Source organism: Vanellus vanellus (genome assembly GCF_965231255.1).
Source record: "Vanellus vanellus genome assembly, chromosome: 1".
Classification (NCBI taxonomy): domain Eukaryota; kingdom Metazoa; phylum Chordata; class Aves; order Charadriiformes; family Charadriidae; genus Vanellus; species Vanellus vanellus.
Window position 1 is genome coordinate 194,438,994 of NC_138905.1, and position 21,822 is coordinate 194,460,815.

Genomic DNA, 21,822 nt, shown 5'->3' on the forward strand with positions numbered 1-21,822 from the left:
TGTTGCTCTTCCTGCTCTGTCTAATTCCTTCCCTTAACAGTGCTTTTGCTGCTATCGTTTGTTTTAGTGCTTGTGCTATGAAGTCAGTCATAATAACCTAATAAAATCGCAGTTCTGACCTGCAAGACTCCCTCATCTCTTTCACACATTCTTCCTTTAAACTAATTTCTTCCCAGGATTAGCCTCAGCAATAACTTTTGCACAGTGTATCCTAGCTGGGTGTTCTATTTTTGTGCGAGGTTTTAAGATCGCTGAGCCTGTGATAGGTCATAGTACTTCGGAAAGCCCTGTGTGGTTTTATAATACTGCATGATTGTCAGTGCGAACATGAACTCCTGTCTTGCTGTGTGAGAAGCGACTGACTGTCTGATTCATTTTTTCTCTTGCTTGCACAGGCCGCCTACAGCCTGACTGCCACCACAGTAATCTTAATTCTTCCAGTATCGCATCCAGGAACGACAGAACAGAGGAAGATCCCTGGCAGTGGACTGCCATATACCCTTGTTGCTTTATCTTGTGCATAACTTAATTCTCTTTGTTCCAGCTCCATTACTACTACAAAAAACACATCCATGCTGTCTTTGACCTTATGTTCTCATTAACTCATCCATGGCAATGTAACCAACTTCAACCACTGCTCCCTTGACTGTTTCTGCGTCCCCATGGTGGAACTCCATTGATATTCTACTAAAAGGTAGTTCTTGCCCACCTTCTGTGCACACCTCCAACATTTCATATTTCCTCAAAAGTTTTCAGAGGGTGCTAAGGAACCCTCTGTTGTTGATAACCATAGCTGGCTGGTTTCTCGCTATCACCCTTTTCCTACCAAGCAGTTGAATCCTCTCTTGCAGTTCTCTACCCATATATGCCATGGGCACATGAAAGCTCTCCCTTTCCAAGGGGAGCTTCTCACATTTGTCACCCCACTGAGCATGTCTTTTGACTTGGCTTGAAGGGGATAGTTCAGATTCAGGCACCTATGTGTAAGTGTCTATAGCGGAGACGAGCCCATGTAATCTAAGTGTCTCGCCTTCCATAGCAGATGATGGACATTTAGTGAGCAGTTCACTGAGGAGAGAAAAATTTTCATCTAGAATAAGCACCTACACTTGGTCACATGTATAATTTCTGAGGCTCTGTTGACTTCATTGATTGAGCAGAAGTAGGAATGAATAGTCTTTCAGTCTGAATAGGCAACTGAATGGGTTTCAACAGGAGTGAAGAATTCACAAATGGTTTACTGTATGCAGGTTTGAGAAGTCTGGAGACCAGATGGATGCTCATTTTCTCTCACCTGCTGATGTTCTAGGCTAACGGTGGTTTAGCTGATGGCATGTGGAACTGCTGTTGTGATATGCTGGATGAGATCAACTGCTTCTGAGCTCCAACAATGTATGTACCAATACTGATTTGATTTGTGGGATGTGAAGCTCTGGAACACGCATTAAAGAAGGATGTGATTTGGGATTTGCTGAGGACCAGAACTACAACTTGAATTGTGTATAGCTCTCTGAGAGCTCAGGGTTCCCTGTTGATTTTCACCAGCTGAAAAACTTGCTTTACACTTCTCATAAAGACTGTCTTTCCAAACAGACAGCCCTGACAGACATTGTTGATGTAGGGTTACGATTGTCTGGCTGACTCATAGTTAACAGATCTGCCAAGCAGCATATTTTTGGTTCAAAATGCTTATATCCTTTAACGTGGAAATAGACTGTATTGTCATTCAAGTTATTAATATCCCCAAATAAGCCTAAAAACTGAGAGAAATCTCCCTCTATATTACTTGCTTCAGTTTGGCTGAAAATTACCTCCTTTAGGACTGCTATAGAACCGAAAGCATTGTACCGGCCCCTGTATAGGATAGAATATAATTTATTTAAGGGTTGTCTAGATTAGGGAAAGAAGACATACTTCAAAACTACTAGCTAATGTTCGATACTCCTCTTGTTTCTTTAAATACTGCTAATGCCAATGTTAACCAAGGGCTCTATTAATGATAATTACGTAGTATTTCATTTCCTTAGTTTGGACAGGACTTTAGAAAAAAAAGATTAACAAACCTTTACATGAGTGGTAGAATTACTGAAGCTTTGCTTTTTATATATTTATGTGCAGCAGTTGGCTTTGTCGTTGTCTAATACTATCAGCGCTCAGAAATAACCTGTTCAGAGGACTTGGGATTCATGTGATCAATGTAGGACAAGGAGAGACCTCCAGCTGCACCTTGCTCTCTGCCAAGGTACACATAGTGCTTTTCTATGCAATTGTCTCTGCTCATGAAACTTGCAGGAACTGTAAGACCTTTCCCACAGTGTCAGATTTGGCTGAAGCCAGACAGAAGTAAGTAGAAAGTGTAGGCACACACACATGTTAAAATGGGATGGTTGCCTAAACCTTGTTTCTTTGGAAAAGCGGTCTAAATAGGTATATTATCTGGAAACAACCTGTCCCACAAGCAGGCACCCTACTTCAACCAAACACTGCTTTTGTAATGAACGGTACAACACACACACAAGGACTACTGCTCAGGTAAGAAATGGCTGACAAGATCTGCTTCTCATGGCTCAGTGTTCTATCATCTCCTTCAGTTGTGTCTTGCTATAAGGAATAGCGAGAAACACAAAGGGGATGCAATGCACAGAACCATCCCCACCCGACTGTCAGTCATACTTCAGCCCATGAAGTAGGGGAACATAAAGAAGCCCTTTCACATTTCCAGAAGGATGGGTGAGTGAGCAGGCAGCAGCAAATAGAGCAGCTAAATTAGATGGTCTAAGCATTTGTTGTATTTGTGGCAGATATGCATTGGGGTGTGCTTTTTTGATGAGGTGTTTCAGATTTTGTTCACATTTCCATCTGCTTTGCCCCCAAGGCACAAAAGAGTTCTCGAATCAAGCAAAGTAACTGCTCTTTTCCAAAATGAGCACAAATGTCTCTCAAGAAATCACTGTGTGCTCTGTGCTTCTGTACGGAATGAGTGGAACTGCAGGATATGAAAGACTTTGAATCTCATGAGAAGAAATACTGTATATCTTACAATTCAATGAAAGCAGTAGTCCGGCTTATAGTGAGGGAAAGATCTATGAATCTTATCCTGGTTTTTTTATTAATATGAAGTACACAAAAATGGTTTGTTTAACAGGGACTAGAACTCATGTTTCCTCTCTCTGGTGTAGTAGCATCCTGCTCACCTTCCTCGAAAACGAAGGTCCCACTCACTCCTCATGTCTGGGCCAACAAATCTTTACTTCTGCTACTCACAGGGTAGGAGGTTAAATAGAAAAGGGAAAGAAGACTCTACATGAGAACACAGTCAACTTTCCGGTATGTCCCATTTCTAGGAGGTGGGAAAGAAAAGTAATGAAGTCCAAAGAAGAGGAACAAAGCTGGTGAGGGGTCTGGAGAACAAGTCTTATGAGGAGCAGCTGAGGGAACTGGGGTTGTTTAACCTGTAGAAAAGGAGGCTGAGGGAAGACCTTACTGCTCTCTACAACTACCTGAAATGAAGTGGTAGCGAGGTAGGGGTTGGTCTCTTCTCCCAAGTAATAGGATGAGAGGAAACAGCCTCAAGTTGCAGCAGGGGAGGTTTAGATTGGATATTAGGAAAAATTTCTTCACTGGAAGTGTTATCAAGCATTGGAACTGGCTGCCCAGGGAAGTGGTTGAGTTGCCATCCCTGGAGGTAATTAAAAGACAGGTAAACATGGCACATGGTTTAGTGGTGGACTTGGCAGTGTTAGGTTTATGGTTAGAGTCGATGATCTTAAGGGTCTTTTCCAACCTAAATGATTCTATGATTCTATGAAGTGTAACTCTGGCGTTCCCACAAGCAGAGGAGATTATGGAACCTGAGCCTTCTGCATCTGGAGAGAGTTACTCTTATGACTGGGAAATTGTACAGGAACAACACTTAACCATTGCTCCACTAAATAAATGTGTTTTTGCAGATTAGATGTTTGTAAAAAGGTGGGAGTAAATTCTAATTTTGCTTACTGGCTTGCACTTTCAGAGGTTATAAATGAAAGAGGACCTAAACAGGACACCCAGTGAGGCCTTAAGCATTAATGAGTTCAGCAACAGTTGCTGAATTGTCTGGAAAAGTTTTTAGGGATGAACTTTAGGGAATTTTACTGCATAAAAAAAAAAAAAAGCGTCTGTGGTGTTAGAGAATCTAATGTTTGGATTAACACTCCTAAATTCTGCTTCAGCCCCAGTTTAGGCAGCACTGTGGATCAAATTTCTTATGTTTTTTCTATCCAAAATCATCCTATATGCAGCTACCTCATAAATGTCTACTTAACATAAATTCCAACCATGTTGCTGAACAATAAGAAAATTTTGTTTCTAATAACTTATATATCCTGTCAGCACCACAGTGACACTCTAAAGAGATAACATAAGGCAGTTATTTTATGAAGAGAGCACTGTGTTTTGCAGAATCCACACCTTCTTGTAGCCAAGTAAAGTCCCTCAACATTTGTAAAATAATAAATGTTGCACCTTCCCTTCAGTTCTGGGTGAATGCTTTCATCTGAGGTTCAAAGCAGCCACTGTGCATTTTGTCCAAAAATTGCTTTATGGACTTCTTGATTCTGAACTCAGCACCTGTAATCTTCCATGGCAAACATACTTTTCTTTTGAGATCAGAACCAGTATTCCATATTGATGCTTTAGGATTTTGGCTCCAGAGCTGAAGGAGTTTCCTTAAGTTTTATGAATTCAATTAGGATCAGAACCCAGACAGAGCCAGCTTTGGTAAAGCTTCCTCTGCTCTTTGTTCCTTATTTAGTAAATAGAACCTGCAGAGTGCAGGGACGTTCCTATCTCCTCTGAAATCTCTGGCTTTGGTGTACTGAACTGGAAATGAGATATATAGATCAAAAGAACTCTAGCAAAACAAGAGCGAGTGCTTTTGGAAAGCAGCAAATAATTTTTTTCAAACCAAGAAACCGCCTGTTAATAGCAGCATTAAAGATTTGCCGAAGATTTGTGGAAAGCTTTGCAAGCTCTTTTGTTAAAAAAAAGAATAAAAGCTAAGCTTACACTATTTATCTTCCTAGGAAAGATAAGGCTGAACAAACAGAAAGATGGAGCCATATACACACAGGAAATCTTGCTGTTAACTGAGGTGCCTTTTACATTGGACAGGTTGTACGTAGACTTAGGTCACGTCTGTACTGCATGGTGCAGTGCAGCATGGTTCATGAATAAGAACTCCAGCAGCTGTAGCCCTTAGTTCCACATGGGCTAATTTGCCCTGCCAGATGAAGTATTTCTAACCGCACAGAGGTACATGACAGATACAGAGTCCTTCCGTCTGTCCTTTCATGGATCTGGCCATTGGCCCATAGTGGCCCCAACATTTTCTTCTACCAGGCATTCTGACAGCTGTCTCTGGGTTTTCTTCTCCTCAGTTACTGTGCATTTACATACCATTAAAAACGGTGATATGCAGCTCTGTGTATATATTGGCAGCATGTGGACTCAGAACTTTAATTTGGTTTAATCTGCATTAAACTTGTAGACCTCTACACTTTCTGCTTTCTAAAGCAGATGTAAACATATTGTCAGTGAGCTTGCTCCTCAGTGACTTTTTATGGAACTTTTAGAAATAGTCTGCAACAGCCAGGGATCCCCAAATGCAGATTTATGGCATTAAGCATAGAGAAAATAAGGCCTCTTTCCACACATTAGTGTGCCCTGTGAATAAAATGCGCCACAACAATTTTAAGTGTGCTGCTGTTTGATGGAACGTCAGCAAGACTTTCTAAATTCAAAAGGACAAAAAAGGAATGATAGGGGAAGCCGTAAGTGTAGGATGGTCTTTCAAATCATACATCTGCATATCTCATCCACAGAGCATCTGCGAGTGCTCAGCATAAAGCTAGAAGGAATATTTAATTTAACTGAGGTTTTTATAATATTACTGTGCGTAGCTATTTTAAAAATACATGTCTGTAGGCAATTCCATCCTGCGTGTGAAATTTTTCCTGGAACAAGAAAAAAACACAGGGTTTGAAAAGATCACGTAACTTTATATGTAATCATAATGGGAGCAAGCCCAATCTAAAAGAATAGCTTGATGTTACAAAATTCTGATGGCAATACATTCAGAAAAATCCTGGAACACGAGATGCAGTGTTAGTCCCTTACTAAAACTGTTCTATTTTTATTTTTTAGTTATGTATGTCTATATTCTTATAAAAGTAGTTTTAAAACCATACAAAGCAGAATCAACCAAGTGGTGATTCAAAGCTCTTTTGAGTAATCTATAGATTAGATTGGCCAGCAGCTACAGCTGTGAGACAAAACTCTTTGTAATCATTTACTAAGGCTTTTATGCACAGATTTAAATCAACGTTTTTAAACTAAAGGCTTAGAAGACACATACATCGACTTTAAGAAACTGAACTCCCAGTTCCCTGCTTATGAATCAGACCAGTACCAAGGAAGAATATTTAGACGGGGAATGACTCATGAAAAATCTCTGAGGATTGACTTCACTCACTTAAAAATATGTATGTAAGCGAGAGCCAGAAAGCCCACGGACTGTCTGCATGCTTTAAAAATTGAGTCAGCGATCTCTGATAAAATAACTGTATGTCATGAAATTTCAGGCTTTGATCCGTAGCCTTGTGAATGGGTTTCCTCCTCCCCACCCCTTGAATATTAATGCAAGCTAAATATCTGTAGCACGTGCCAGTGGAAAGTTGGGTGAAGGTTAGAGGAAAAGAAGAAGGATTCGGATGCCTTAAGTTTTAGGATTTCTAATGCAGCTCTTGGTTTGCCTAACCTTACTGCAACTCACTTTTCTTTTTCAAGAAAACCTGGAGGTATTGTCTTCCTTGTCCCCTGCTGAGATTTATCCCGTTGATGGGAAAACACATTAAAAAAAAATCCTACCTTTGAATTAAACTCTTTCTAAATATTGTGAAATTCTGGCACCAGTATCTTGGGCTTAAGCACCACTTTGGAAAAGCAAATATTTTGCTTTTATAAAGCACCGGATTGCACCAGTCTGAGAGATGTCAGGGCTTTCAGGAAGCTGATCCTTCCTGAAGTAGAATCAGCAGGATTTGCAGTCTTGCTTCTCTTTAAAATTACGTAGGTGAAGCTTTATGGTGCACATATTTAAAGTATTTTATATATTACAAATGTAGTGAAACGTATGAGGACTAGAGGCCAACAGAGGGTTTATAGTGCTAAATCCTTTGAAGTTTTCCATAAGGATGTATTTTAGGCATGGAAATTCACGGTAGCAATGCTAAGAGTATAACACTCTGTTGAATCCGTGCCTAAATGTATTTTGTGTTGATTGAAAAGAAGTAGTTCTTTCATGTGAAGAAATACACTTACAGGTACTCAAGTATTTCACTTTTGTGAAACAGAAACTTCAAAATTATTAGGACCTCTGGACAACTGGTTGGAGTAGGCTTTGGTTCAGGCTTTGTGCAAAAGCAACTTTTCTAGGAAATGCCTCTTAAAAAACAGTAGTAGAAATATCTACTAGACTAGAAATATCTTCTGCGGCTCTGTGTTACTGTACTGATTTAAGCTCCTTTGAAAATGCCATCCTACGGGACTTAGGTACCAATTTCCATTATTGGTAAGGCAGGATTAGACATGTTTTCCTGTTACACTGCCATAAAATCTAGGAATCTACAAGGAGCTGTGAAGCTCCTTTGAAGATGTCAGCCTCCATCATTTAAGTCGCTACATTTTTACTTGTGTTTTTTACAGAACAATGAACACAGTGGTTATCCCATCTGCCTTGAGCCTGCATATCTGCCCTAGCTGTTATAATACTCATGTTTTTCAACTTTTAACAATTTTGTTTACCTTTTTGTATTCAACACAATATATCTATCTTTATTGGTTTAGGTAACAGGTGTCAAACTTCATGTGATCCTGTGGATGGGATTCCTCTTATTTGACTGTACATATGTACAGCTGAAAATATAAATATTTACATCTGGCTATACTGCCTAGACTGCCTTTATTGTCTGTAGGAAGTGGAAGTGTATTAGTCTGGCTACTTTCAGTGTCCATTTTAGGAAGAAATGATTCACTCCTTTTAAGGGCACGTTTCTCTCTGTTGTAGATTACTACATTGCCAGTGCTTAATTTTAGCATCTATTCTATGTAATACATGCATGGTTGTTCTTCCCTGTCATGGGATACAGGATTATTTTTCCTTTTAATGATGAATTTTCTTACTCTTGTCTCTGGCAATAGCCTTTTTTTTTTTTTTCTGTTTACAAAGCTTGCCAAACATATTTTAGTGTAATATAACTTGTAAAGCGGGATCCTGTCAATATGAAAGTGTTTTGCCTGGGGCAGACTACTGTAAAACAAATAAAACTGTGAGGTTCTTTCCAGCTGCCAATCACTTGAAATTTCAGGTTCAAAAGCAACAGAAATTATTCCAAGACATCAGAAATCGCAAGTGCTCAAACAACAGAAACGTTCAAACCTTGGCAGCAGGCTCTGATAACTGCTATTCTGTCCAATGGTTTCGTTCTCATATGCAGATATAATATTCAAAGATTTTATTAGTGATTTAATATACATTAAAACTTAATGACATGACCCTAGATTCTAGGACTTGTTAAAGATTTACTCCACCTGTTAAGACTTTATTGAAGATCAGCTCCAAGATAACATTCTTGATCATGCGTTAAATCATTTCAGGTTATCTGCTTGCACAGTTCTGGGCCTCTTATAAGGAATTAAACAGTTCTGCACCTTGACTTGTTTGAAGCCTGACACCAAGAACAGTTCTTCATAGCCAATAGGCAGCTTGATTAGCAAGCAACCAGTCAAGATTTAAAAGTGCCATTATGCTTCCTGACGGTACTCTTGAATATAATCACAGGCTAATAGACTATAAATCAAAGCATTATAGATAGGAATATAGAAATCCTATGTACACTAGTTACCGTCTCTATAGATTGGAGTATAGAAGCCCTTTGTTTACTAATTACTGTATAGTGGAGGGTGGGTGGATAGAACAAAGAGAAAAATGCTGTGAATCACTCCTTCATGCTGCTTTAGACTTTTGTTTGTCAGGTAATTAATATGATTAATTTTTCTAGAGGAAGAGAACAATTAGTATCACTGACAGTAGTTGAAAGCATAGTAAAGTGTGATGGCAGGAAAAGTGCTTTGATGATGGGGGAGCTGTCATTTTTCAGAAACTCCTAGTTTGTTCATAAGCTGTTCAGCATCACTGCGGCTGCAATCATTTGTTTATAGCCATGGGGAGGTGTATTTGTAGCTAGGACTGAGTGGACTGTGGAGCAGCTGTGATGCGGTATCATGAGCAGACCCTCAAGTGGATAGGTGGCAGGCTGTTATCCCCGACTCTTTCTGTTTTCTGCTTCTATCAGCACGTGTAAGAGTGCCGGGAAACCAGTTATAAGGAGTTCTTACTATGATCATTATTTTCTAAGGTTCTGGAAAACCTTTCAGTCTTTGCCTGTGACTGCTTCCATTTTGTGTACGTCCCTGATTCCTCTCCTATTTCTCGATCTAGAGCATCGTTTTCAGAAACTGGCGTTGCCATGCCATACCTTTTGAGAAGCACAGATTTGAAAATAGTAATATCATAAACATAATAAAAAATAATAATGAAAATCATACTGAGAGCCCTTCCAGACCATCCATCAGGTCAAAAGCGTAAACCACTCCCGACTGATGAATGTACAATTCATATTAATATTTGACTTGGATGCATAAAAATAGTGAAAACAATGTGCAACCATGTGTTCTCTTTTACAGTTTATTTCCATGCATACATGCACACAGTCAGAGTATATATAAAATGCCAGAATAGCAGCATATGATCTTCGTAATCATCTTAAATTCAAGTATTATTTATACAGGGTATTTTTCCTATGTGAAGATGGATTTGATTTAGCATTATATTTAATTTAAATAAAGATTTTCTTTAACATGTCTTTTCCATCCCTAATCACCATCAATAAGTATTTTGGTCACCCAGACTTTCAGAAATCATGAGTAGCAACTAACTTGTTTAGCTAAAAGCTGTGATTAATTAATTTTCAGCACTGGAAATGAATATTACAAATTAAAACACAACATTCAAGGAACATATCTAAAGATAGTATATATGTTAGTTATTTTAATTTTGTTACAGCTGAGGCAAGACGGTCTTTTTGGGGTCTGCTTCTCACAAAATATGCCCCTCTATGTAAACATAATCTACATAAAAACCTTTAGAATTCCCATGTTTATGTAAGGGATAAATCTTTCATGTGTACACATACATGTCGACGTCTTATATTGATTAAAACATTCCATGGACACATGAATTAGTCCCTAAAATCCATATTCTTTCTAAATTAGGCTTACAAAAGGCTGTTTACTCAACAGTTTTCTCATGACGTGATTTTTAGATTTGCCTTTAAGAAATTAATGTGGCAGTTTAGTGTTACCATTTAGTGAAGCAAAACAAAAGCACCCTCCAGTCTTGCAATACTGGTGAAGGCACCAGAACCCTTACATGAGGGTAAACAGTCTTTCCAAAATGAGAATTGTTTTGAATCACACAACCACAGGCACTGTAGAGGACGCAGAGCAGAATTCCCAGAAAGACATGGTCAAAAACCTGCAAGGCCAAGCTTCAGAACTGGCTTTTGAAACAAAGCAATTTCATTTGGGGAAGAAAAAGATTCTGCACTTACTGGATATGAAAAGGATTGGAGGTTGTTCAGGTGAGAACTTTTCTGAACATTTTGAAAAAAAATAGAATCTTCCATGCGTAAAAAATTTACTCTGGCTTAGGAGTTAGGTGTTTTAAATTTAAACTGCATCTCCGTGGTGTGTTTAGCAACTATAACAAAGTAATTTCTTGGCAGTGATTTGGCCTTCAGTCTGAGAGTTTGGCTAAGTGTATGGTAATAAAATATTTATTCTTTGTCACAGATGAACTTTAAAAAAGATATTTTTAGACTAGGTAATGATATGCTAGCTACACAATTACACTTGCAGCTGTTTGCTGTTTTAAATGTCAATAAGTCTGTAAACATCTCACCCTTTTCCACTGTCTGTCAATTCATAGACAGGTTTTTTAAGGGAAGATGGTCTGTCATATTGATCTGTAGTGGAACCTGAAACACAGTGAATCAATGCTGTTCCACACAGAAGTCATAAATACAAGCAGTCATGTGAGACATCAAAGAAAGCAATACCTGGAAATCAGAAACACGATTATTACTTTGCAGGTTAACTTAGAAGAAAGGGGTGGAATGTGAAGGCAGGCCAAAAAGCAAGGACCTGAACACATCAGACTTAAACATTTTACTTAATTAAAGGTCTGGTTAAAGGCCTGAGAGAAGAATCGGACTTAAGCAGCAGTCAACTCCAATGCCATCCTTGCTGAACAGATGGATACCTGACTCCCCACTCAGTGAAACATAATTGTCCCAAGTGTTGAACTGGCCTTGAGCAACCAAGGCCATCGAGAGATTTATACGTGCTTGAGTCTACAGCAAGTTTTCTCAAGAAGGCCTGTGACCCTACTAAGTGTTACATGGGCAGAATTTAGCTGCTTAAGCTGAGGAGGATGCTCCAGGAAGTCCCTTACTGACTTGCTCAGGTGTGCTACCGTCTATGACTGTAGTGTCAGCATTTTGTTAGCTGGCTTTCTAGATGCCTCCTCTGTTAGTGATGGAGGGTTCTTCACCTCTTCCTCTCCTGAGTGCAAACCAGCATGGGTAGGGATGGCAGTGCTTAGACTTTTCATATCAAACCTTAGTGGTCAGGGCTTTTAACAGGGCTTTGTCCTGGAATCCAGCTCAGACAGGATGCAGTGGGCATCCCAAATCCTTCATTAACTTTTACTTTTTTCCACTGAGTGGCCATATGAAAGCTGTAGAACATCCTAAGAGGAACTGGAATTGCACCTCTAGCCATTGTTTGCTGACTGCCTTAAGCTTATTATGACAGGATCAGGTTGTTTTCCTCCTTGTCCCATTATTTTTTTTGATTTTATTTCTCTAAGTTTTAGCTGCAGAGAGGCAGAAGAGAATGAGTAGTGACTGTTTGTATGTCCTGGTTTGAGGTAAAACAAGTCCAGTTTTGTTCAGTAACTTTACTTTTTAGCTAAGCCTCTTCTAACTACTGAAATTAACAGTGTACTGTACACACAATGTTCACTCTCAGAGTGATAAGACCTATGTCTATAGCTGATGCCCAGGCATGGTATGCAGAGACACTCCTGCTTATACTTATTGCTATAACACCCAGGGGCAGATAACTTTTTTACTTGCCCCGTTGGAGGGTTGGAAGCAGAAAAGCATAGTGGGGTCCCACCTGCAGAGAGGAGCAGACAGGACAGGTGACCCAAAACTGACCAGCAGGGTATTCCATCCCATCTGCCTCATGCTTGGTATAAAAACTGAAGGATCAAAGGGTCAGCCCCTTTTCTTCAATGTCTGGCATCCGAGGAGGACTCTGTCTTGTTCGTCTGCCCTTGATCCAGACCCTGAATCCAGATCTGTAATCCAGTTCCCACCCATCACTGAGTCCAGTCTGGGACATCCCCAGTGCTAGCCAGTGCTGTGATTGTCATCCTGGGAGCTTGATATGGTTTTGTATATCTTTCATTATTTTCTTTTTAGTTTATTATTAATATTTCATTAAAGTAGTTTTGTTCCCTCTAAACTCATAAGTCTCTTTTTCCCTCCTCTGCCTCTCTCTTTGAAGAGAGGTGGGGAGGAGCATCTGTCCATCCCATCTGGGGTTCCCCATGTCCCCAGTGGCCAGTTCAGCCTAAATCAGGACATCATACCAAGCCATTCCCCAAAACCTGTGTGCACAAACAGGTTCTGCAGACTCTTTCCACCTCCAGTGCTATGGCTGCAAGTGCTCATGACCAGCTCTGGCACAATGTCTGTAACCTTGGGTCCAGCTGCTGGGAAAGAGGTCTGTGAGAAAGAGCCAGGAGAAGACTCATTGGGAACTTCCCCTGGGCTCAGGAGTTACATTTGGACTCGGAACTGGCTCATAGTCCTTGCCCATGCTACAGCCTGTGCCCAGCCTTGTGCCATGCTGACCTGTTGTTGAATTGCCTTCCTATCACCACAGGCCTGCTCCACCAACACAGACTTGTCTGGCAACGGGGGCCATTGACTGTTCCTGGTTGCCATCCCTGGACCTACACTTCCCTTCTTGCTTGGATACCATGGGAGGGGGCCTTTCTCTGAGGGCTTCCCTTCCCTTGCAGAGCAGCCCCTCTATTGCAGCTCCCTGTCCCATGTGACCAAGGCACTCACCCACGTCATGAGAACTGTGTAAATTACAGTCTTTTAGACTGATGTGGTCATAAGTTTCAGCATCCCCATTTCCAGGGAAGTGCCCTAACCAGTATGATCTTTACTCACAAAAAAAGTCAGCAGGGACCTCCCCTTCCTCCTTTGAAGAGGAAGTCTTAGGATAAGGGCATAAACTTTAGTATGTGTGTCAGCAGCTAAACCCCTGATGAGCAAATGTGCCTTTATTGACCCCAAAATAAAAAGAGTCTCCTCAAGGTAGGCACCTCAGTTCTGCAGGGCATCCAATGCTAGTTCTTCTCAGTTCCCATGCTGTTGCTGTTCCAGTGCTGATCCTCACTGCTGCTGTGAATCTCAGCATTGGTCCTACTTCCTCCATCCCAGATCTAAGGATTTTGGCTGCTGCTGGAAATCCTACCCCCTCAGCCCATGGCCTCACTTGTTCAGTCATTGTACAAGTTTCACAACAATTAGGTCGTCAGGACATCGGAGACCCAGAAGTTTTGGAAAAGGTGAGGTTAGGAATGTCTTTTTAGTAGGATGACAGTACTAAAAGGCTGACTTATCTTTTCTGCCTCTTGCAGAATTAATAAATTGTTCGCTGGAAGACAGTGAAAATATTGCCTTAGTGGATCTTGGTGGCACTGAGATGTTGCCAGCACATTTATGACGGTCACCACCCACAAACCTGGCTCAACTAGAAGCAAGGACATTATGCATGCACAACCAGCTGATACTTAAATTAATTGTCTGTGATGTCTAGCTCAGGTGATATAGAGAGCAAGACTAACCTAAAAACATAGATTCCCTATCTACCGAGTCAAAAGAAGAAGCAGAAATGGGCTTTATTACATATGGACGAAGCAGTGCAAGAGGACATATTCTCTCTGAACAGATCTGGGCAGGGAAACTAATTTAATATCACAAGGCCAAAACTCACTGATCTTCTGTGTTTAACTGTAGGTCATACGTGCAACAGTTTGCAGTCAAAAGAGGCTGAAACGATATAAAATAATTCCCCTGTGTCTCTAAACCCTATCAGCAAAGCATGTATATAAACTGGATTTAAAGTGCTAATCTTAAGAGATGAAGTGGGGAATATTTTTGTTTGTTTGTTTTCTTAATCTATGGTTTTTATTTGGTTTGGCTTCCATTTCTTTTGACAGGCATTACATTTTAAGTTTTGGGGGTTTTTTAACTTTTTTTTTTTTTTTAATTCACTGCTTTTCCAGTTAGCACAGCTGTGAAACCTGGAACACAAAAAGGAAGATGTTGCAACATTAGGAACAGGTGAGAAAGAAACATAGGCTCTGTGTCATTCATGGCATCGCTGTCAAACCAAACTCTCCTGAGACTACCCTTTCATGTCAAACCAGACGAACACTGGAGAGATGCGAAAGAAACACAGTTCTCTTTGGCAGCCCTGTTGAGAAGACACGGCTTTGTTCATATGTCCTGGCTAACCCTTTTCTGCTCCTTCCGCTGATGTAACCAAACTTCAAGGAATAAAATCTTAATGAAAGTCAGTACATCAGAGTAAAAGTAGAATGTGTGCTCACTTAATAGCTGCTAACAGAAAGTACTCACTGGTATTTTTACACACCATTCAGGCTTTAATCTGCAAAGGCGGCTGTGTGAGTAACAGGACTTCAAACACCGCAAAAGAGTAAAGACATTTAATTGCTTTCCTTATATCCTCACCTCCCTCCTACTAAGTTAACAGGAGGGTAGCAGCTAAGGAGAAAACACTCTTTGCAGTACTAGGCAGCACAGAGGTCTCCAGACTAGACCCCCTGCTTCATTTCACTGAAGTAGAAATATACACTGCAATTCGTATGGAGGTCAGGTAGCTTAGGAATCTACATCACAACAAATCGCAGGTGAAATCATGTTTCTTCCAGAATTAAACGTGAGATGAACCCATTTTGATATATCTAGTTTGGGAAACCTTCTACATTTGAAGTAGATGTGAACGGGAAACAGAACCAGAGCTTTAGTAAGCTTAATTAGGTGTTCAGTGAGCTTCCTGAGAAATTAAACGATAATAAAATTAAGCTTCGCTCTGCTTCATAATATTTGCAAACAATTTGGGTAATGCAAATATGTACAAATGACTGTGCCATTGTGGGCTGCGTTGAGATATTGCTTCTCAAACTTTCCTGCACTACATTTTGCTTAGTGTATCGGCACTTACATTAACAGTAATGTCTCATCATATTTGGAACTAGAAAAATATGCATTTTTTTACCTCATAATAAACATTTCCATTTGAATATTTATAAATAATGTCCAAAGGGTTGACAATGACCAAATGTCTCTGGTAATAGCATGACGCAAATTTGAAGGAAACCTATTTAAAGTAAAGTAGAAGTGAAACACATGGTATTGTAGAATCATAGAATACCATGTTAGAAGGGACCTCAAGGATCATGTGGTCCAACCTTTCTTGGCAAAAGCACAGTCTAGACAAGATGGCTCAGCACCCTGTCCAGCTGAATCTTAAAAGTGTCCAACGCTGGGGAATCCACCACTTCCTTGTGGAGATCATTCCAATGGCTGATTGTTCTCATTGTGAATAATTTTCCTTTTGTGTCCAGTCGGAATCTCCCCAGGAGTAACTTGTACCCATAATCATACTTGCATCATACTATATCATACTGTAAATACTTGCATTGTGGGTGCAATTTTTGCTGCTCTGTTGTTAATAAATTAAAAATTCCATTGCCAATTGTTTTTCTGTTAAAATGAACGATCTCAAAATAAACATTTTATGCAATAACTACAATCATGTATCTTATTCCTGAAGTTCCATTTAAACTTTAAAAATTTGCCTCTGTACACACAAAGACACATGGTTTCCTATTAACAGCTATAAGTAAAGTTTGCCTCTATTTAATGAACTGTTGAATGTGATTTAATGATTAGTAAATGAAAAGTAGACTTCCAGTGATATGCCACTGTCAACACATTCTGTCTCTCTGATATGTCTGTATTGTTGGTGATCATGCATATCCTGAAAATGAATAGTCTTATGTTCCTTTTTGACACATAATTGCTGATCTGACATGCAAAATTAACAGAAAAACTCAACTCAACGATAGGGCTTGTGCTAGTTCCTGCCATGTCATGTTGTGCACCCCAGTTCCTCTTCCTATCTACCCAGTCATCACCAGTACTGCTGATTTCTTCAAAATTAAATTATGAGGTATTTGACATGTGAAACACAAGCCTACTGTCTGTAATTAACTGAATTCCTTTAAAAATTACAGATCTCATCCGAAGTAGGAAGACATCAAATAGTTGAGGATAGTAATGCATTTGTGTGGTTTATTAGATTGCTGGGTATGTATCCACAAGAAAATTGTTAGAGCTAGAAAGAATCTGCTGAAGTCAAAGGCAAATATCCATTTTTTCCCAAGTAAAATCACCTTTAGGTTTAATACGGAAATGTTTTCATATTCTAAGATACATAAAATCATAAAATCATAGAATGGAAGGGATGTTGAAAGAAACCTTAAAGATCATAGAGTTCCAACCCCCCTGCCACGGGCAGGAACACCTCCCACTAGACAAGGTTGCTCAAAGACCCATCTGCCTGGCCTTGAACACCTCCAGGGATGGGGCCTCAACAATCTCTCTGGAAAACCTGTTCCAGTGCCTCACCACCCTCAAAGTGAAGAATTTCTTCCTAACATCTAATCAAAATCTACCCTCTTCCAGTTTAAAGCAATTCCCCCTCATCTTATCACTACATGCCCTAGTAAAAGGTCCTTCCCCAGCTCCCCTGTAGGCTCCTTTTAGGTACTGGAAGGCTGCTATAAGATCTCCCCGGAGCCTTCTGTTCTCCAGGCTGAACAGCCCCAACTCTTTCAGCCTCTCCTCATAGGAGAGGTGCTCCATCCCCCTGGTCATCTTTGTGGCCCTCCTGTGGACCCACTGCCAACAGGTCCATGTCCTTCTTATGTTGGGGACTCCAGAGCTGGATGCAGTATTCCAGGTGGGGTCTCATGAGAGTGGAATAGAGGGGCAGAATCACCTCCTTCGACCTGCTGGCCACACTTCTTTCGATGCAGCCCAGGATACGGTTGGCCTTCTGGGCTGTGAGTGCACATTGCCGGCTCACGTTGAGTTTCTCATCAACCAACACCCCCAAGTCCTTCTCCTCAGGGCTGCCCTCCATCCATTCTCCACCCAGCCTGTATTTATGCATGGTATTTCCCTGGCCCATGTACAGGACCTTGCAGTTGGTCTTGCTGAACTTCATGAGGTTTGCACATGCTCACCTCTCAAGCTTATCAAGGTCCCTCTGGATAGCATCCCTCCCCTCCAGCCTGTCGACTGCTCCACACAGCTTCGTGTCATTGGCAAAATTTCTAGGGGTGCACTTGATTCCACCATCCACATCATCAACAAAGATGTTAAACAGTGCCGGTCCCAATACCAACCCCTGAGGAACAGCACTCGTCACTGGTCTCCACATTAACATTGTGTCTGAAACACTTAGTATTCTTAACTCAGAAGAATGTTAATACTGAAATGTTGAACTTGATCCTTGATGTGAGATTGATCATCTCTGAAATTAGTCATCACTGAAATTAATCCTTCATCAACTAAAATACTCAGAAAGCCAACGAGATGTCTCATTACTTGAGGCCCTAAAGGACAGGACTTTCCAAGTTTGCTGTTGGCATTTTCCCTACATTTCAATACAGCAAAAAATAACATTGGAAGTTCCCACATGCTGCCATTTTAGGAAACTAACTTTTCAGACAATTTAGAAGAGAAGACAGAAGATGATGGAAGGGTAAACAAACAATTAAGAACTGTAATGAGTTCAGGCATTGTGCAGAGTCCTATGTTCACTGAGGGTGCTGAGGGTGCACTCCATCCCAACATCCATGTCACCAACAAAGATGTTAAACAGCACCAGTCCCAGTACTGACCCCTGAGGACCACTCGTCACTGCTCACCACTTGGAAATGGAGCCGTTGATCACAGCACTTTGAGTGCTACTGTCCAGTCAGTTCCTTATACACCAAGTGGTCCATCATTCATATCCATGTCTCTCCAATTTAGAGACCCGGATATCGTGTGGGACTGTGTCAAACGCTTTGCACAAGTCCAGGTAGATGACATCATTCCTCTTCCCTTGTCCACTGCCGCTGTAATCCCTTCATAGAAGGCCACCAAATTTGTCCGACAAGACTTGCCCTTGGTGAAGCCATGCTGGCTGTTACCAATCACCTCCTTGTTTTCTATGTGCCTCAGCAGAGTTTCCAGGAGGATCTGCTCCATGATCTTGCCAGGCACAGAGGTGAGACTGACTGGCCTGAAGTTCCCTGGGTCTTCCTTGTTTTCTTTTTTGAAAATAGGGGTTATGTTTCTTCTTTTCCAGTCAGTGGGAACTTCACCGGACTGCCACTACTTCTCAAATATGATGGCTAGTGGCTTAGCAACTTCATCTGCCAGTTCCCACAGGATCTGCGGATGAATCACATTGGGTGCCATGGACTTGTGCACCTTCATGTTCCTCAGATGGTCTCGAGCCTGGCCTTCTCCTACAGTGGGCGGTACCTCGTTCTTCCAGTCCTTGCCTTTGCTTTCTTCAACTTGGGCAGTGTGGTTAGAGCCCTTCCCAGTGAAGACTGAGGCAAAGAAGTTGTTGAGTATCTCAGCCTTCTCCGTGTCCTGGGTGATCAGGTCTCTCATTTCCTTCCTGAGTGGGCCCACATTTTCGCTAGTCTTCCTTTTGTCACTGATATACCTATAGAAGGCTTTCTTGTTGCCCGTGACTCCCCTGGCCAGATTTACTTACGGGTTTTAGCTTTCCTAACCTTATCCCTGGCTGCTCAGACAAGTTCTCTGTATACCTCCCAGGCTACTTGTCCTTGCTTCCACCCTCTGTAGGCTTCCTTTTTCTGTTTGAGATTGTCCAGGAGCTCCTTGTTCATCCACGTAGGCCTCCTGGTGTTTTTGCCTGACTTCCTCTTTGTTGGTATGCATTGCTCCTGAGCTTGGAGGAGGTGGTTCTTAAATATTAGCCAGCTTTCTTGGGCCCCTCTTCTTTCCAGGACTTTATCCCACTGTGCTACAGCAAGCAGATCCCTGAAGAGGCTAAAATCTGCTCTCCTGAAGTCCCGGATAGCAAGCTTACTGTGCACCCTCCTTGCTGCCCTCAGGATCTCAAACTCCACCATCCACTGCAGCCAAGGCTGCCCTTGAGCGTGACATTCCCCACTAGCCCCTCCTTGTTAGTGAGAACAAGGTCTAGAATGGCATCTCTCATCATTTGTTCCTCTATCACTTGAAGAAGAAAGTTATCATCAGCGCATTTGAGAAATCACCTGGATTGCTTATGCCCTGCTGTGTTGTCCTTCCAACAGATATTGGGATGGTTGAAGTCCCCCATGAGGACCAGTGCTTGCGAATATGAGGCTGCTTCTATCTGTCCATAGAGGGCCTTGTCCACTTGGGCTTCCTGGTCAGGTGGCCTGTAGCAGACCCCCACTGTAATATCACCTGTCTATGACCACCCTTTAATCTTGACCCATAAGCTCTCGGTTGGCTCCTCACCCATCCCCAGGCAGAGCTCCATGTACTCCAGCTCGTCCTTGATGTAGAGGGTGACACCCCCTCCTCGTCTCCACTGCCTGCCCTTCCTGAAGAGCCTGAATCCATCCATTTCCACACTCCAATCATAAGAGCCATCCCATCATGTCTCCATGATGCCGATTAGATCATAGTCTTGTAGGCGTGAGCAGATCTCTAACTCCTCTTGCTTGTTACGCATGCTACGTGCACTTGCATAGAGGCATTTAAGTTGGCCCCCCAATGAATCTAGCTCCCCAGCTGGAGTGGTTCTTTTCCCTTTATGTTGCACTCCAGGTGCTCTCCTGCTGACCTGCAACCCAGAGGTTGTGGGACTCTAGTACTTGTATAAGCATCATATTGGGAGGAGCAGCATGGATTCTGGTTCCCTTCCCCTGGCAACTCTAGTTTAAAGCCCTCTTCACAAGGTTGGTGAGGCTCTGGCCTAAGAGGCTATTACAAACTGACCAAACATCTATTGCACTGTGCCACCCTGTCACTAGGGAGCAAACCTACTGACCACTAATCTGCTGAGATATAGTCAGATTGAAGTCTAAAGGGAAAAAAAAAAACCTGCACAGTTTCAGTGACCATATTTGGCCTTCAAAATGTCAAATTTGCAAGCTTTCTTTTCTTTTATTCATTTGTCCATCTTTAGGAAAAAAAAAAAAAACAAACAGTTCTACAACTATGCCCCCAACTCCGACAGGCCTAGTGTCCATAAGAATGACACTCCCAATTGCTTAAAAATTATGAAAACCTTATTGTAAAACTCTGTTTTTCAAAAAAGGCACAAGTATTTGAGAAAGAAGTCACATCTCAACAAATATACCAGTGTAATCATTCTGACTCCCATAATTAATCTCTCCTTAGAACAGTCATATTTTTGACCAAAAGTAAAATAAAATTATATTATTCTTTTAAAATTATTGAAACCATTTATCTCTGAAGAAAGACAATCTATAAAACTTGCTTTTCCAGTCCATTCAAAATTACCAAGGTCAAGTGTTTTGATCAATCATCCTTCTAGACAAGGATTTTCAAACATTAAAGGTGAAATTTGCATTGTTGAATCAATATTTAAGTTCATAGAGGAATATGAATTCTTTTAACAGAAACCGGACTTTCGCAAATCACACATGAATGGATTTCTCTGAAAAATTTATCTGTAAAGGATTTATGGAGTATTTTGTTTTCTCAAGGCTTGTGGTTTATACGTGTTTTACAAGCCCAGAAGTCAATTTGAAAGAGAACACACTGATCTCACACAGATTTCAATGAGACCACTCCATCATCTACAGTGAAATGTTGCTGATACACACCAAAGCAAGAGGTAACCAGGGTGGATTTTCTAAAAGTCCTTCATTGCTCATCATTGGCCACCCAGTGCTTCTGTTCCTTCCTGTCTAGTCAAGCATCTGCTACCAGAATAAGCTCCAAAGCTTTAATGAATCACGTATTTTTTTTGAATTATATCCAAGATTTTCATCCTCAGGTTTTTGGCTTGATCCTCTCTGTCTGCCTGTTCTTATTCTTATTTCACCTTATTGTCTAACATGTTCTTGCTGCTTTTGTCTGACACAGACTGTAAGATGCTTGGTCAGAACACTGATGAGAATTAGAAAGAAGAAATCTTGGCACGTAAGGATGATGGATTTAGAAAAAGCCAGAAGAGCTATTAAGAAAAAAAAAAAAAAAAAAAAAAAAGAAGAAGAAAAGAAAAGAAGAAAAAGGAGCACAAAATCTTCCAGGATTTTGCTTTATTATGTACTTGGGTCTAATCCAGCAGTCTGGTCTTTTAGTGCATATCCATGCACCCAGGAGCAGACACACTGCAGTCAGTTAATGAATGCTATTGCTTTTTCTTTATGACTTCTGGTGCGATGCTCTCAAAGTCAAATGACAGTGGTGTGCAGCCTCCATTCTGTGTGACTCT